The 17,431-nt window shown below is 31.7% G+C and overlaps 1 long non-coding RNA gene across 1 annotated transcript; it reads left to right on the plus strand.

The window, feature by feature from the left end:
- Positions 1-861: 861 nt before the first annotated feature.
- On the plus strand, positions 862-16,891 carry LOC136031150 (uncharacterized). The gene is made up of 3 exons (XR_010618437.1): positions 862-1,002; positions 13,368-13,547; positions 16,760-16,891. It is a non-coding gene; the product is annotated as an uncharacterized LOC136031150 (long non-coding RNA).
- The last annotated feature ends 540 nt before the right edge of the window (positions 16,892-17,431 follow it).

Here is a 17,431-nt window from a genome sequence, read left to right on the forward strand (position 1 = left end):
TTTTCCCTATTTTCCAAAATAAGGCAAATTTTCTCAGGCAGTAGCTTTTGATGACAAAGACTAAATTTGATGAAACTTATATATTTAAAATCAGCATAAAAATCCGACTCTTTTTATGTATCTTTTAGCATCGAAGTTCTGTTTTTTAGAGTTTCGTTTACTATTGAGCCGGGTCGCTCCTTACTACAGTTCGTTACCACGAACTGTATGAAATAATTTTTATTGTGAAAGACGTCAAATTCATATGTATTTAAAGAGCAAAAAACATACATTTTGTACTGACATCATGCATTGTTTACCAACCGTTGTATTCAGGATTTTCTTTCTACCAAAATTGGTTGGGAACCAGTGCTCTAAACATTCTTGATTACGATATCGTGTTTGCTGATTAAACACGAGCTAGTTTCATATGTTATTCATTCCAAAAAGTTATGATTCACGCTGTCTTCCTATTTTGGGGGAGGGGGGAAGGAGACCAATTTTTGAGAAATCCTCTCAAAAGTTCCTCTTGTTAGTACATAATGTGTTCCATTTTAGACGGTCGAAGTGAATATGAAAACTATTGACAGCATGGGTGCAATTTTCATTGTCTGGAGATCAAACCTTATAATTTCAAGTAAATTTACTCTCAGAATTCAAAAATCAATATTTTTCTGAAATTTTCAAGAATGGTTTTGCTGACTGAGTTCCCAGAAGCAGTAATTCAGGGTTCTGGCCTCTAAGGCCCTCGACGTTTGCGCTCATGATCGACATGTCTCATCATCCAAATAAAGATTAGCCGTGTGTTTCTAGATGCCGACAAAAAGGTAGTTTTTGTCGATAAGAGATTTGCAAGTGTAACAGTTTATTATTTCTAGGGAAAAGAGGTGTTTGATGGGTGCTATAACATCAAAAAATCAACAGTCTCCAGCATAAAAATAACAAACTACAGTAAAGAGCCAACAGCGTCGTATAGTTGCTTGGTGGCTTATGGCGGTTTCTATTTTTCAAATGATGCAATATGTAAGTTCCATGAAGTTTCTATGTTTTGGTTCTATTTTCAACTGTAACTTTATTTTTCGTTTTATTGCCTTCTCCAGCAGTGAGTTTGGGACACGGAAAGGTAGTGAATTTGAGATTTGCTTAAAAATTATCTGAAATCCAGGGAACAACCTTAAGGTTAATAGGGGACCAAACTTGTAGTTTTCTAGTATGGGTATAAACCATTGTATTTTGAATGTAGAAAAAAAACACCAGGTTATACTAATTTTAACAAGTTAACTTAATTTTTCGTTTTATTACAATCTCCAGCAGTAAGTCTGGGACACGGAAAAGTCGTGAATTTGAGATTTGTTTAAAAATTAACTGAAATCGAGGGAACAACCTTAACCTTAATAAGGGACCAAACTTTTTCAAGCAGTTTTCTAGCATGGATATAAACCATTGTATTTTGAATACAGAAAGAAAACCCGGGTTCTATAAAAGTTCATGCAAAACACCCGATTTACACTAAAAAAAAACGTAAAATAAATTTAGAAATGTGTTAACTTTCATAATATTTAATCACAGCACTTTATTTATTTGGGTATCAGAAGGGCTCTGGCGCTTTTATTTTACTCAGAAATGTACAAAATCTAGCATTAAAATTTTTTATAAATGAAGACAATAATTATTTGAATTCCAAATTGTTAGTTTCCTCTCTTTTAACTGTAATGGGAAAAGTAAGTTTTCTTTCATTTTATATACGTTGAGTGGAAATGAAGACTTAGAACGTTATTACCCTCGGTGGATTCCTCCATGGGCTTTTATTCAGAAATAACTATATTTTTCAGACTTCTTTGATTTTATTCGTAAATATGTCCATAAATTTATTCTCATTGGTAGAGTGAAAAGCTTCTGATTTCTTACAGAAAACTTGGGGTGACCATTTCCCCATAATAAGCTGCTATTTATGCTCCATAATAAACTCCTTTTTGTATGTTCAAAAATTCTATACTGAATTTGTTTTATCTAGAAAAAAGAGGCAAATTGAAACACTACTACTACTAACTCACTGCAGCACCAAGCCACCTAAGGCAAGCACACCTGCGCACGCTGTTCCTCCAGTCTGATCGGTTCAAAGCATAAATCCTTACTCGCTTCCATAAGTTTTTAAATGTCACAAAATCCTTTCGTATGCCCTTCTTTTATCGGGTTTAAGAATGACCTACTTTTTGCCTGGACCCAATTTGAAGTCCAAAGAGAATCTTCATCCGTAACATAAGGCATAACCATGGTAACTTTTCGTTAATTGTAGCTCTAGTGGTAGCAAGCCACATTTTCCCTACAGATTGTTGTTTGATATCCGATCAGGTTAACCTAACCAGAAATCTTGGAAAACGCTTAGAGTGGAGAGACCGGGATGAAACTTGATGGGAAGAATAAATACAAGTCTTAGATACTAAATTGCATAATTGGAACGGATCCGTTGTCTTTGGGTGAGCTGGGGGTTGTTAATGTGGAAAAATTAGAAAAATTGAGGTATTTTTAACTTAAGAACGAGTGACCAAATCTTAATGGAATTTGATATTTAGAAGGAACTCATGTCTCAAAGTTCTCATTTCAAATCCCGACCTGATCTGTTGACATTGGTAAGAGTTGGAGGGGAAAACCTGAAATTTTGGAAAACGCTTACAAATGTCCTTGATACGTGATTGACATAGCCGGAATGGATCCACTCTCTTTGGAGGAGTTAAGGGGTGGGGTTCAGTGCTTTGGAAAGCTTGGTGCTTCTGGAAGTGCTAGGACGATGAAAATTGGTAGGCATGTCAGGGAGCTGTACAAATTGACTTGATAAAGTCTTTTTCGCCGGTTTGACCATCTGAGGGGCTTAGACAAAATTTCGTATTTTTAACTTACGAGTGAGTGATCAAATCTTAATGAATTTTGATATTTAGAAGGACCTGATGACTCAGAGCTCTTATTTTAAATCCGGACCGACATTAAGCCTCTGATTTTCCTTTTAAGGCAATCTATTGATTCTTAGAATTTTGCAAGAGTTCATGCTATATGAGCTGTTGGGTCTTCCAACCTCGTCAAAACTGCCATATGAGCTCTCGGCTCTTGCTTTTTCTGTCTCAAAAAAATCTATCCCTAGTTAAAAGATATTCAGTTGCACTTTCTCTTTTGTCCCTTAATTTTTATTTAGTAATTTGTCTCTATTTCATGCTACCCTGCCAAAGAAATAAGTTACCCGTTACGTTACGTGGAATAAGCAGTAACTCGAAAGAGCTCTCAAGCTGTGCTTCCAGTGTATTTAAGCTGCAGTCCCTGCTAGGACCTAATGTCAACAGATTTTTCAAAGAATGCTAAAAAAATGTTTTTATTTTATTTCAAACGCTTATCCATGTTTATTTGCTTATCAGTGTTTGTTCAACATTTTACTCTAGGAATAGATGTCCTCAAACAAATTTGGGAAAATGTTCCATCTAGTAGTTCCCTGTATTTAAATTTCTGCAAAAAAAGAAAACACTAAGAAAACCAGTTGTATCCAAAATAGGGTCGTTTTTCAGCGGCCTTATTAAGTTTAACATTGCTCTCATTCTCTTTGTTTTTGCCCTCCAAATGGCTTTAAAATCCCATCAAAATTGATTATCTTCTGTTTGCAGCAGAGAGTTTGCAGAAGACTTTAAATATGCTCGGCTTGCCGCTGCATCCGGCATTTATGACCCAAACATGCCTAAAAACGGACAATATTAATGAGTCTTTATGGACTCATTAATTATAAAAACAGAGGTTACATTGGAAACAATCCCTACCCATATATAAAAGCAGCAAATATACAAAATAGAACACAATGTCCATTTAAGCCGTTTTGCTTAAGGAATAAATAATTGGAATTGCTGCAATCGAAGGGTCTCAATTCAATATAACAGAGAATTAAGAAAATTGAAGGGTCTATAAAATATAACGACAAAGTAAATATTAAAATCTTAAATATGCAATAAATAAAAAATAGCAAACAACATCCATTTAAGCCGTTTTGTTTAAGGAATAAATAATTGGAAGTGTTGCAATCGAAAGTTCTCAATTCCATAGAACAGAGATTTCAGAAAATTGAAGGGGTCTATAAAACATAAAGACAAAGTAAATATTAAAATCTTAAATATACAATAAATACAAAATACTAAACAATGTCCATTTAAGCCGTTTTGTTTAACGAATAAATAATTGAAATTTTTGCAATCGAAGGCTCCCAATTCCATAAAACAGAGAATTCAGAAGATTGAAGGGGTCTATAGGATATAAAGACAAAGTAAATATTAAAATCTTAAATATACAATAAATACGAAATAAAAACCAACTTCCATTTAAACCGTTTTTTTAAGGAATAAATAATTGGAAATGTAGTAATTGAAGGCTCTCAATTCCATAAAACAGAGAATTCAGAAAATTGAAGGGGTCTATAAGATATTAAGACAAAGTAAATATTAAAATCTTAAATATACAATAAATAAAAAATATAAAACAACTTCCATTTAAACCATTTTGTTTAAGGAATAAATAATAGGAATTTTTGCAATGGAAGGCTCTCAATTCCATAAAACAGAGAATTCAGAAGATTGAAGGGGTCTACAAGATGTAAAGACAAAGTAAATATTAAAATCTTAAATGTACAATAAATAGAAAATAGAAAACAACTTCCATTTAAACCGTTTTGTATAAGGAATAAATAATTAGAAATGTTGCAATAGAAGGCTCTCAATTCCATAAAACAGAGAATCCAGAAAATTGAAGGGGTCTATAAAAATTAAAGACAAATTAAATATTAAAATCTTAAATCCAAATAAATACAAAATAGAAAACAATGTCCATTTAAACCATTTTGTTTAAGGAATTAAATAAAAAAACAAGTTTTTTTTAAATGAAAGTACGGAGCGACATTAAAACTTAAAACGAGCAGAAATTACTCCGTATATGAAAGAGGCTTTTCCTTTTCAACGCCCCGCTCTTTGCGCTAAAGTTTGACTCTTTCTCTTAAATCTACATTTTAAAACAGTAAAAAACTTTAGCGTAAAGAGCGGGGCGTTGAGAAGGAAAAGTCTCTTTCATATACGGAGTAATTTCTGTTCGTTTTAAGTTTCAATGTCGCTCCTTACTTTCATTTAAAAAACTTGTTTTTTTTAATTTAATTTCTGAACGTTTTTGAATCAATGCATGTTTTGATTTTGGCTCTCCGCAGAGGAATAATTAAAATGAAATTTGTTTATTTATTTTTTTTGCTAAATGGCTTTCTCATAATTTGGATCGAATGATTTTAAGAAAAAAAAGAGCGGGGGAGGATGCCTAGTTGCTCTCCGATTTTCGGTTAATTAAAAAGGCAACTAGAACTTTTGATTTTTTACGAATCTTCTTATAAGTAAAATATATGCTTAACTTATAAATTAGCTTACGTAAAGAACTTTTGTATTCTCATGTTTTTATTACATATATAAGGGGGTTCGCCCCCTCGCCAGTACCTCGCTCTTTACACTAAAGCTAAAATTTTGTCCCAATTCATTAAGAATGACCCCTGAAATATAAAAGCCGCAGAATAAATAGTTGAAATTACTAAAAATATTTAGCGTAAAGAGCGAGGTATTAGGAGGAGGTGAGCCCCTCATATGGGTAATAATTTATGTTCGTTTTAATTTTTAATGCTGCTGCTTACTTCCAGCTGAAAAAAAAACCTTTTTCATATTTACTTTTCCATTGTTTTTTTTTAAGTAAAGCTAGTAAATTCTGCGCTCCCTTCATGGAAATTTTCTTCCCCCATGACAAATTCCTCGATGGAAAGTTCCCCCAGCATATCCCCCTCTTGTCAACCCCTGCATCCATCAAAAAAATCCTCCTGAAAACGCCTGTACACTTCCCAATAGCCATTACTATATGTAAGCACTGGTCAAAGTTTTGAACTTGTAACCCCTCCCACGGGGACTGTGGGGGAGTAAGTCTTCCCCAAAGACATAGTTATAAGATTTTTCGACTACGCTCAATAAAATGGGTATCTCAGAATTTTTATCCGTTCACTTCGGGAAAATAATCAGCGTGGGAGGGGGCCTAGATGTCCTCTAATTTTTTTGATAACTCAAAAAGGGCACTAGAACTTTTTATTTCTGTGAGAATAAGCCCTCTCGCAACATTCTCGGACAACTGGGTCGATATGATCATCCCTGGGGAAAAAACGAACAAAACAAAGAAACAAACTAACAAATAAACACGGATCCGTGATCTGCCTTCTGGAAAAAATATAAAATTCTACATTTTGTAGATAGGAGCTTGAAACTTCTACAGTAGGGTTCTTTGATACACTGAATCTGATGGTGTGATTTTTGTTAAGATTCTATGACTTTTAGGGGGTGTTTCTCCCTATTTTCTAAAATAAGGCAAATTTTCTCAGGCTCGTAACTTTTGATGGGTAAGACTAAACTAGATGAAACTTGTATATTTAAAATCAGCATTAAAATGTGATTCTTTTGATGTAGCTATTGATACAAAATTTCATTTTTTTAGAGTTTTGGTTACTATTGAGCCGTGTCGCTCCTTACTACATCTCGTTACCACGAACTGTTTGATAAATAATTGGAATTGTTGTAATCAAAGGCTCTCAATTCCATAAAACAGAGAATTCAGAAGATTGAAGTTGTCTGTAAAATATAAGGATATAGTAAATATTAAACCTCTCTGGCTATTGTTCAGTGGCACCATAAATTACCTAATTATTTTTAAACACACCTTTTATATCCTGGGCCATCAAAGGCACGGTAGAAACTATGGTCCTGGAAAACAATAGTCTTTGTCTATAAGCAGATAAAAAATGAATTTTTCTGTTTTACCTTTCCTTCCTTTTTAATTTTTTCCTTTATAACTTTTTGTTAGCTGTTTATTTATGACTCTCTTTCTTATGCCAGGACCAGGAGGTTATCTTAAAATGACAGATAGATTTTGCGTGACCCATTTAAATACTACAATTGGAAATACACTCTAATAAAAGTGCTTACATGTTTGAGGTGGCAATGGTAATAAAATAGAATCTTTCTTATAGAAATATAATAATGAAACTAAGTTTAAGAGTTTAAGGTCCCATATTTTGCATATAGGAGCGTAAAACCTCTTCAGTAGAGTTTCTTTATGTATTGAATCTAATGGTGTGATTTTCATTATGATCATTTGATTTTTTGTGGGTGTTTTTTTCTCTTTTTTTTTAAATTGAGCAAAAATTTCACAGGGTTCTAACTTTATGATGGATAAAACAAAATATTTTATCCCAACATCAAAAGTCATATCCATTGCATATATTTATTGTTCTAAAGAAGATTTGCTTACTCTTGGGCTCCGTCGCTCCTTGCTTACAGTTCGCTACCACGAACTGTTTGATATTAGAGAGTTATACCACTTAACCCATTAATCGAAAACCTGTTGGTTTGTGTTTCTGGTAGTATAGGTATTTGGCTAACACAGGCATGCAGTCTTATGAACAAACAAATTAAGAATATGTCAGTATAAATATTTCATTGCCTTTTAATCTAAAATGGTAGTAAAAGATAAAACTGTGTCTTAAAGATAGGTAAGGTGACCTCAGGAAAGGATTCAGTTTAGATATCGGTTTGAAAAAATCATTGAAAACGTGAACGAAAAAAAAGTGTTAATTTCATAGCTAAATAATCTGGTATATAAAGGACGGAACCATTTTGAAAAATTTTTATCCTTGTATTTAAATTTCAAAAAATACTAAAAATTAAAGATTTTGCTTGAAATTATATTGGCTTTGGAATATTAGGTAGAAATGGGTTGAAATTTTACTTAAATGGATGTTTAAATTTCTACTTAACAAAGTCTTTCACTGGCTTTTGTAACAAACAGCCACTGTTAGTTAACGCAAGGCATTTTTTGGCACCTTGCTGAAGTGTGGGGCAATGAAAATGTCTTTTCTCTAAGGATACAGTGTAACATACGCACCAGCAGCCCCCCCCCCTACAAAACTCAGAACCAAATCCCTCATTCGTTCCCTTTAGAAAGTTTCAAAATAAGAATCTTTTAAAGGTCTAAAGGTTTTAAAGTTAAAATTCATCATTCCATAGGATTCGTGCTTTTTGGCAGAAGTTTTACAGAAAGTAAAAAATAATACTTTTTAAATTATCGAATTAGATTAAAAAAATGTAACTTTTGAATAACCCAATTAAAATCCAAAATTTTACTGCTGGCTTGGTCAACGAACCAGAGGTGAAAATCCTCGTTATAAAAATAGCTTTTTTTAGAGGAGGCTGGACCAAATGTTGGGTTATGAAAAAAACAGTTGTATTGCGACATTTTTTGAGGTCAATCTACCCAGTTCTCAATTTCGAAATTCGGATTTATTTTGAATATAAATGTAGCCCTGGAAGCCAGGGAATGAATCAGTTCAGTTCTGGCGTCGATGAATGCCACTCAGCTAGCGATTATTGAAGTTGTATGTGAGTACGAAAATAAAATTATTGTCAAATAATCGTCTTTTGTCTGTAAACCAAGGTATCAGGTACCATTCCTCTCGTCTATTGGAACACTCCCTAGGGAATCTATACAACTCAGGAGACATGGACATCATTGAGATGATTCTGTCTCCAAGATCATAGGGGATCACTTACAGAGCCTTCTTATTTTATTAGCTATTTAGATCCCATGTTTAGATTTGAATATCCCATATCTCAAAATGATCATAAGCTACCAAGGAAAGTCCCAGTTACCTCGTAATGATAAGCCCCCAACAATCCCCCTTTGAATAAACTCCGCTTAACTTCATCCCCCCCCCCATAACAACAGTAAATTTCAGTCTTAAATTTAATTGTTGAAAAGTGGCCTATTTCAAAAAGATTTAAAATAAACTAAAGGAAATTGAGCTGCTGCGCATTAGAAAAGGAAAACAAAAGGGAATAACGCAATGGAAACGACCATTTTGACACTTGTTGACACAAAAACACACTTCCAGTTTTTTTTTCTTTTTGAGAAAAGCAAAAAATATTGTTTGCTCATTTGACTCATATTGTTTCCTTGACAAGACTAGTAATGACAGATTTCTTTTTATTTATTGATTTTAATTTTTGCTATTTATCATGAACAGGTTTTGTACATCAAAAGCTAAAACTGAAAACAACATTTTCATCTTACTTAGAAACATAAGAATTTTATCCGAGTTTTGGCTTGCCATTTATTTATTTATTATAAAAAGTTTTAATCCATCGGCTAAAATTTTAATACTATTGATTAGCGACTACAAAATTGAATGCTTGTGACTTTCCACTAGGAAATGTGTACTAAGCGACGCAGGCCAAGTATAAAGGAATTGGTTCGCTTTCTTCACCCTAAAAAGTTAACCACGGATTACTTTAATGGATTCCTTTGACAATATTTTTTTTAAGCTACTGAAGTCTCCCGTCAAAAGTAACGGCTACCATTATTGTATTTTATTTTATTGTTTTTTAATATCTGGTGGTTACTAATAAAGATTGAGGAACTAAAAGTACCATGTTAAGTTTCAAGATCATAGTTTTCTACCAAACAGCTAAACCATTTCTAATAGAAATGTCTATAATAATATTATAGTCGTTTGTTTTTAATTGTTTCGTAATAGTGACAGCTTTTGTAATATAAATTTAAAGTAATATGCCCTACAATTTGCATTCTAACTAAAATGAAAATTATTTCAAAACAAAATATGTCTTATAATAGATTGCCATAACAAGGAAAACAGATTATATTTACCTATTAATTTTACTTGTAAGCAGATGGAAGATATTAATTTACCAGAAATTTTGAAATCAGCGGGAGGTGAAACAGGCCCTTCCTAGTATTTTGAATTATAATAATAATCCAGTTTTAACTTATAAATTTTCAAAAACCATAGGGCAAAGGATTTTTATATATAATTTAACACTTAAAAGATTGGACGGTGATATAAATTGGAAACCTGTTTGCAATTGTAAGCAACTAGGTCCACTTGCAAATCTTACTTAACGACATGCTATAAAAGGGGATTTATCAATAATAAAACAAGAAGATCTTTAGAATATAATGAATAAAGGGACTAATTTCCGTCTTTCCCATCGTTTGAAACCATCAAGTATTCTTGGTAGCTTAGAAAATGATTTTGATTTATCTATTGACAAGTGGTGTAAGAAAGAGTATAAATGAAGAGAGGTTTCAAAGTTGGAAGAATTTAATTATTAGTAGAATGCGAAATGTAATATATGTAACTTAAAAAGCTTAACTTAAAATTTTACTTAAAAATAAAAAGAATTTTCAAAGTTGGAAGAATCTAATTATTAGTAGAATACGAAATGAAATATGTACTAATTGAAAAAAAAGTTATACTAAATAATCATTTTATAATGCTAAGATAAAACAAGCAATTGCTGATCTACACAATGAATTTGTAATTCTACCGGTGGATAAAGCTAATAACAATTTTGCTATAATTCGTCAGAAGCTGCATTGTGATGTCTTAACAAGGAAGTTATGTACAACCAATGTTTATGAAAAGGTAAATTTAGATGATGAAAATCTTATTGACAAATCTGAAGAAATGCTTTTGAAAAAATTTAATGTTATAATTAATGTTAATGATAAAAAGTTCCCTTTCCAATGTTGGGCTGTAAAATTGATAAGAATATCCCTAAAGAACGGGTAATTACTGGAACAGCTAGATATCTAACCCGCGTTGCTGCTACTGACGTCTCCTTAATTTTAAAGGAAATTATAAATAAACCTAAAACCTATTGTTCTGGTATTAAAAAAATTTTTCGAATTTCAATCCATACAGGAGTGTTAATAATTAACGGCAGGTGATAGACTCTTTACCAATGGTTTCAACTGAAAGAATTGAGTCTTTCGATTTTACGACAATATATACTAATTTATCACTTAATGTAGTATTATAAAATTTTAAAACGGCTATTAAAAAATCTTTCCTCTTATCTAGTAAGAGTTTCTTAAAAATTGATGCTTATAATAAAATACTAGATGGATAAACTGCTTTAACACCACAGTTAGTTTGAGATGTAACAGCTAAGATATGATTTTTAACTTTATTAGAATTTGTTTTATATAATACTTATATAAGATTTACTGGTAATATATATAAGCAACTTTTAGGAATTTACATGGGGGGATGGTAGAATACCAGCCAATGTATAGATGACTTATTTTTAAGTCAACTTGAATATGAATATATGATGGATAAGAATAATCCGAATCATTTAAAACATATTTTGTCAAATAATGAAAGATATTTAGATGATATTTTGGTTTTGAACTGTAAGGAATTTATTAATATTTCTAAAAATATTTATCCATCAGAGCTGATTCTTGAACCAATTCATGGCAAAGGTCTAGAAGATAATTTCTTAGATTTGAATATTAATATTTCTGTGATAATAAATTAGGTTTAAAAATGTATAATAAAACGGATGATTTTCATTTTGAAGAGGTTAATTTCCTGTTCCCTGAAAGCAATATACACTCAAATATCACATACTCAGCATTTTACTCACAGTTACTTATATATGCATGGATTTGTAGCCAAAAATTGCTTTTAAGAGGTTTTTCTGCAAATAAATTAACTTGGCAAATTAAAAAATTTTGTTTTCCTTATAATGAACTTTTAAATAAATAGCGAAAGAATTATCTTGAAATATTTAGCGAAATCTTTGTTTGATTTGGATTTTCCTTGTTACTGAGTTTGGCCTAATTTTTGACAGTGGATTTCCAAAGAATTTTGAATATTTTGTATTTTCAAAAGGTCTTAATTTGCAGTAATTTCGAGGAATTTTATTTAGGTTACATTTGTATCAATAGAGACGATTTGATATAGTGTATAATTGTTCAGTAATAATATATATTGTGCATAAGTATGATCATTCAGATTAACATAAATGTATGGGGACTAAAAATAAGGTATGATAAGCTAGTTCTGGGGCTATTTGGTTGTCTTACATTGGTTTTTCAATAGGTATGTATTTTGAAGGTGATACCTAACAAAAGGATGCCATGAGGAATTTATGGTAGGCACGCCACTTGCCTGGGCATAGAATTTAAAGTGCAAAAAACCAATAGGCAAGTGTATATTGGGCCCTTGTGATGGGTGGTCACCTTTGAATAATTTGTTCTAATTTTGTCTTAATATTCGGTATATGACGACAAATACTTGCTTACGAAACGACTGCCAGTCCATGGATTATTCTTTGCGGTTGATTGTGTGTGGCTATGCTGTTTTACCTATGTAATTGGATGGATATGTCAGGTTATGGCCTCGTTCAAGTACTGGTCTATTTAAATTATTGAAGTAGAAAAGCAGCCTTCCTTTCTCCTTCTGTCTTTGTTTTTTTTTTCAAGGTTTGGATTTGCTTCTGTGTCTGTGCTGTTGTACTGGTGATTTTTTTTTCAATATAATACTTTTTTTTACTTTGTGATTAGTATTATTTTTTTATGATTTAAAAAGCTAAAGATAAACATAAGTAGTATGGTGGTATTCGGTCTGACGAGGCCCACAGGCACTACTCTTTTCTTTTTCACCGTTAATCACGAAAAGTTTAAAGGCAGCTCCCTCAGGGTAAGAAGCGAGTACTATTGGCTATTGATTTATTGGTCACAAGCGGTTGTTACGTAATAGTTAATTGTTTGCATATGCAAAATCCTAGTAACCAATTCCTACGGGTCCCTAGCAACCAGCAGGTATTATTGATTATTGATCAATAATACCTGGTTGTTACGTAATACAAAAGGGAGTATACTTGGATGTTAAGAAATAGTTAAATGTTTACTTATGCAATTTAAGCACATGTTTTATGGTTTTCTCTTCTATGGTTTTCTCTTCAAGATTTCTTTTTTTAAGATTTTTCTCCCTCAGGGCCACTACTCAAGTGGGGAATCTCTGGAAATAATTGAGGTTGACATAAAATTGCGTGACAACAGCAAGTTACTATCATTAAACAAATTAAATATGATCAGGTGACATACCTAAAAGGAATTTTGACGAGGACTGTACTATACAAGAGATTCTTATTCTATATATTTTTGTTGTATGCTTAGTTCACGGGGAATAGATGATTTTAATAATAATAGATGAAATAACAGATGATTTTAAGCTTTTCATTTTAAACAGTGGGGGACAAAAGATTTCAGCATTAGAATTTAGCTGGGTTTCCAAATAAATACTTAGATACCTTGACCAGTACATGAAATAGGCTAATCTTGTGTCATAGCCTACTTTTAGTCATTTCCTTATTTGTGAACAACATGGTCTCAAAAATTTAGTAACCTTAACAAACAACAGTCGGCTGTTCAGTTTTTCCTCCATTCAAGGCTGTTTATTTCATTTGGATATTTTTTTCTTTTAGTTTCAAAGTATAATGCTAAAAAGCTCAAAACCTTTGCAACCTCATCAGAAGTTCCCACCACATCCCTAAGTACTTCGGTGCCAACATCTGTAACAAGCTACAACTCAGTTAATTCAGCGAAGCCCTCGCCTGCTCCGAATGCACACCCTTCTGATGCTGCTAGCCTTTTTCAATATTCTGGTAAATATTCTCATGTTTTCCCAATGTTCTGATTTATATGTTAAGGATCTGAGAGGTATTTGCATACTAGCAAAAGATATGACCTTAGCATCTTTAGGCCTTCCAGTGAATTTGCAGTCAAACTATTTTAGCTTGGAACAGGAAATTCTTGCAGAATAATGTTGTGAGCATGAAAAACCAAGTAGAGAATAATAATTCTTAAGAAAAATCACTTAAAATCTTACCCCATGGTAATAGTGGATTAAAGACCAAGCTGGCCAAGGCAGGAGTGAAAGGAAGTGAAGTCTGGCTATATTTGCAAGTGCCGAAGATTTGAGTCGATTAACAGCTTAGTCCCAAACTCCATGCAAGGGGAGGGGAATGGCAATGAGGTGATGTTCAGCTAGCAGAAGAGCCGACGGATGGCCAAAGCCCAAGCTGCCGACCTTAGCGCGTTAATATATATATATATATATATATATATATATATATATATATATATATATATATATATATATATATATATATTATATATATATATATATTTATATATATGTACATATATATATTTATATATATATATATATCTATATTCAATATATATATATATATATATATATATATATATATATATATATATATATATATATATATTTATATATATATGTAAATATATATATTTATATGTATATATCTATATTTAATATATATATATATATATATATATATATATATATATATATATATATAATAATCCGCTGAAGGAAATCGCTTGGATCGATTGTTGAAATTCAGGCTAAATCAATTTCAAAACAGATTTCTTGTGATAGTAACTTTTCGGTATCAAACAGTTCGTACAGTTCGTAACGAACTGTAGTAAGGAGCGACCCGGCTCAATAGTAAACGAAACTCTAAAAAACGGAATTTTTATGCTATACATCAAAAGAATCGGATTTTTATGCTGATTTTAAATATATAAGTTTCATCACATTTAATCTTTGTCATCAAAAGTTACAAACCCTGTTGCAAAAATTTCAAGCTCCTATCTACAAAAATGTAGAATTTGGTATTTTTTGCCAGAAGACAAATCACGGGTGAGTGTTTATTTGTTTTTTTGTTTGTTTGTTTTTTTTCCCCAGGGGTCATCGTATCGACCAAGTGATCCTAGAATGTCCTAAGAGGGCTCATTCTAACGGAAATGAAAAGTTCTAGTGCCCTTTTTAAGTGACCAAAAAAATTGGTGGGCACCTAGACCCCTCCCACACTCATTTTTTCTCCAAAGTCAACGGATCGAAATTTTGAGATGGTCATTTCGTTTCGCATAGTCAAAAACCATAATAACTATGTCTTTGAGAATGACTTACTCCCCCACAGTCCCTGGGGGAGGGGCTGCAAGTTACAAACTTCGACCAGTTTTTACATATAATAATAGTTATTGGGAAGTGTACAGGCGTTTTCGGGGGGATTGTTTTGGCTTTGGGGGTAGGGTTGAGGGGAGGGAGCTATGTGGGAGGATCTCTCTATGGAGAAATATGTCATGGGGGAACAGAAATTCAATGAAAAGGGCGCAGGATTTTCTAAAATTACTATAAAAAAACAATGAAAAAATAAACATGGAAAAGTTTTTTCAGTTGAAAGTAAGGAGTAGCATTGAAACTTAAGACGAACAGAGATTATTACGCATATGAGGAGTTCTAAAAATACTTTAGCATAAAGAGCGAGGTATTTAGGAGGAGATAAATACCTCGCTCTTTATGCTATAGTATTTTTAGTAATTTCAACTATTTATTCTGCGGTGGTAATTCTTAAAGAATTGGGACAAAACTTACGATTTAGTGTAAAGGGCGAGGTATTAACGAGGGTACAAACCCCCTCATATGCATAATAAAATTTTAAGAATATAAGAGTTGGTTACGTAAGTTAATTCTTAAGTTACGTATATTTTTTACTAATAAAAACATTCATTAAAAATCAAAATTTATAATTGCTTTTTTATGCAACCGAAAATTGCAGGGCAACTAGGCCTCCTTCCCCACCCCTTATTTCTCAAAATCGTCTGATCAAAACTAAGAGAAAGACATTTAGTCAAAAAAGGAATTAATATATAAATTTCATTTTAATAATTTATGTGTGGAGAGCCAAAATCAAACATGCATTAATTCAAAAACGTTCCGAAATTACATAAAAAAAAACTAGTTTTTTTAACTGTAAGTAAGGAGCGACATTAAAACTTAAAACGAACAGAAATTATTCCGTATATGAAATGGGTTGTCCCCTTCGCAATCCTTCACTCTTTACGCTAAAATTTGACTCTTTGCCACAATTCTGCTTTTTAAAACAATTAAAAGCTTTAGCGTAAAGAGCGAAGAATTGCGGAGGGGACAACCCATTTCATATACGGAATAATTTCTGTTCGTTTTAAGTTTTAATGTCGCTCTTTACTTTCAGTTAAAAAAACTAGTTTTTTTATGTAATCGGATTAAAAAGGAGATAGATAACAAGGTTATCGAAGGTCATTAGGTTTCCTTTAATGAGGAGGGGCAGTTAAAAGGGGCTTAAATCAATTTTTCCAGGGTGGACTACCAGTGTGCTCACTTAATTTCTATGGGTCGGCTGACGGGATAAAATTGAAGACGATTTTCAAGAAAAGCTTTAATTTTTTCAAAATGTCAACTTTGCTTGTGATTTAAACCCGAAAAAACACCTATAATTACATTTAGATTTAGTTTTATTTAGCATACACTTTGAGGTATCTATAAAATGTATATATATATACTTTACACATTTTATCGTTTTTATGGCCTACTTTGAGGTCATAAATAAACAGAACAGTGCTGATGACCTAGCTTTTGATTTATAGCCTTTTGTTCGTGCGTAAATTGTATTCTGTTTGTGGCTATCGACATGTAATTCCAACGGTGGACTTAATCATACTTAATGATTCTCTTAATTTTCCACTTAATGATCTAATTATAGATTTATGATTCTTATGATTTGTATATTATGTCTTTTCTATGTTGATTGTGTTACGTTATGGATCTTTCGATTATGTTCTTATGATTGTGAAAACTACTGATTTTTGTTCTCAAATTTTCTTCTTGTCACATTTTTCCCCTTCTGTTATACTCTTTCATTTAGGGGATTTGCGCTCCTTTTTGTTTTGATAAGTTATAAATAAATTGAATTGAATTGTTATAAAGCAGGTGGTTGTCAAATTTTATTTCAATTTCCAGTGAGCGGTAAGATTACGGTAACAGAAGATGGAATAGTGACATTAGAGTGCACGGCAACTGGTTTCCCACAATTTGGCATTTTATGGGAAAAAAACAGTGAGGAAAAATGTGGAGTAAGTTCAATCTCTTTCTAGTAAATTTCTGAAAGTTGTTCAGTAAAATACTAAATTTTAGTATTTTTACGTGAGAGACATTTATATCCTGCTCCCTACTGTCTACTTCTGAATATATATATATATATATATATATATATATATATATATATATATATATATATATATATATATATATATATATATATATATATATATATATATACATATATATATGTATATATGTATATATATATATATATATATATATATATATATATATATATATATATATATATATATATATATATATTTATATATATATATATATATATATATATATATATGGGTGCGTAATATATATATATATATATATATATATATATATATATATATATATATATATATATATATATATATATATATTACGTCAAAACGTAATTTTATCCAGCAATCGCAGGCAAGTGCTGATTTTGTTATTTCTAAGTACCCAAATGCTGGCCATTTTTTAGTTGGCGATGCCAACGACCTTAAAATGGATTTTTTTTGCACTTCACTTAAAGTAAAGCAAATTTTTAAA

The sequence above is a fragment of the Artemia franciscana genome, chromosome 9 (assembly GCF_032884065.1).
Source record: "Artemia franciscana chromosome 9, ASM3288406v1, whole genome shotgun sequence".
In the NCBI taxonomy this organism is placed as follows: Eukaryota; Metazoa; Arthropoda; class Branchiopoda; order Anostraca; family Artemiidae; genus Artemia; species Artemia franciscana.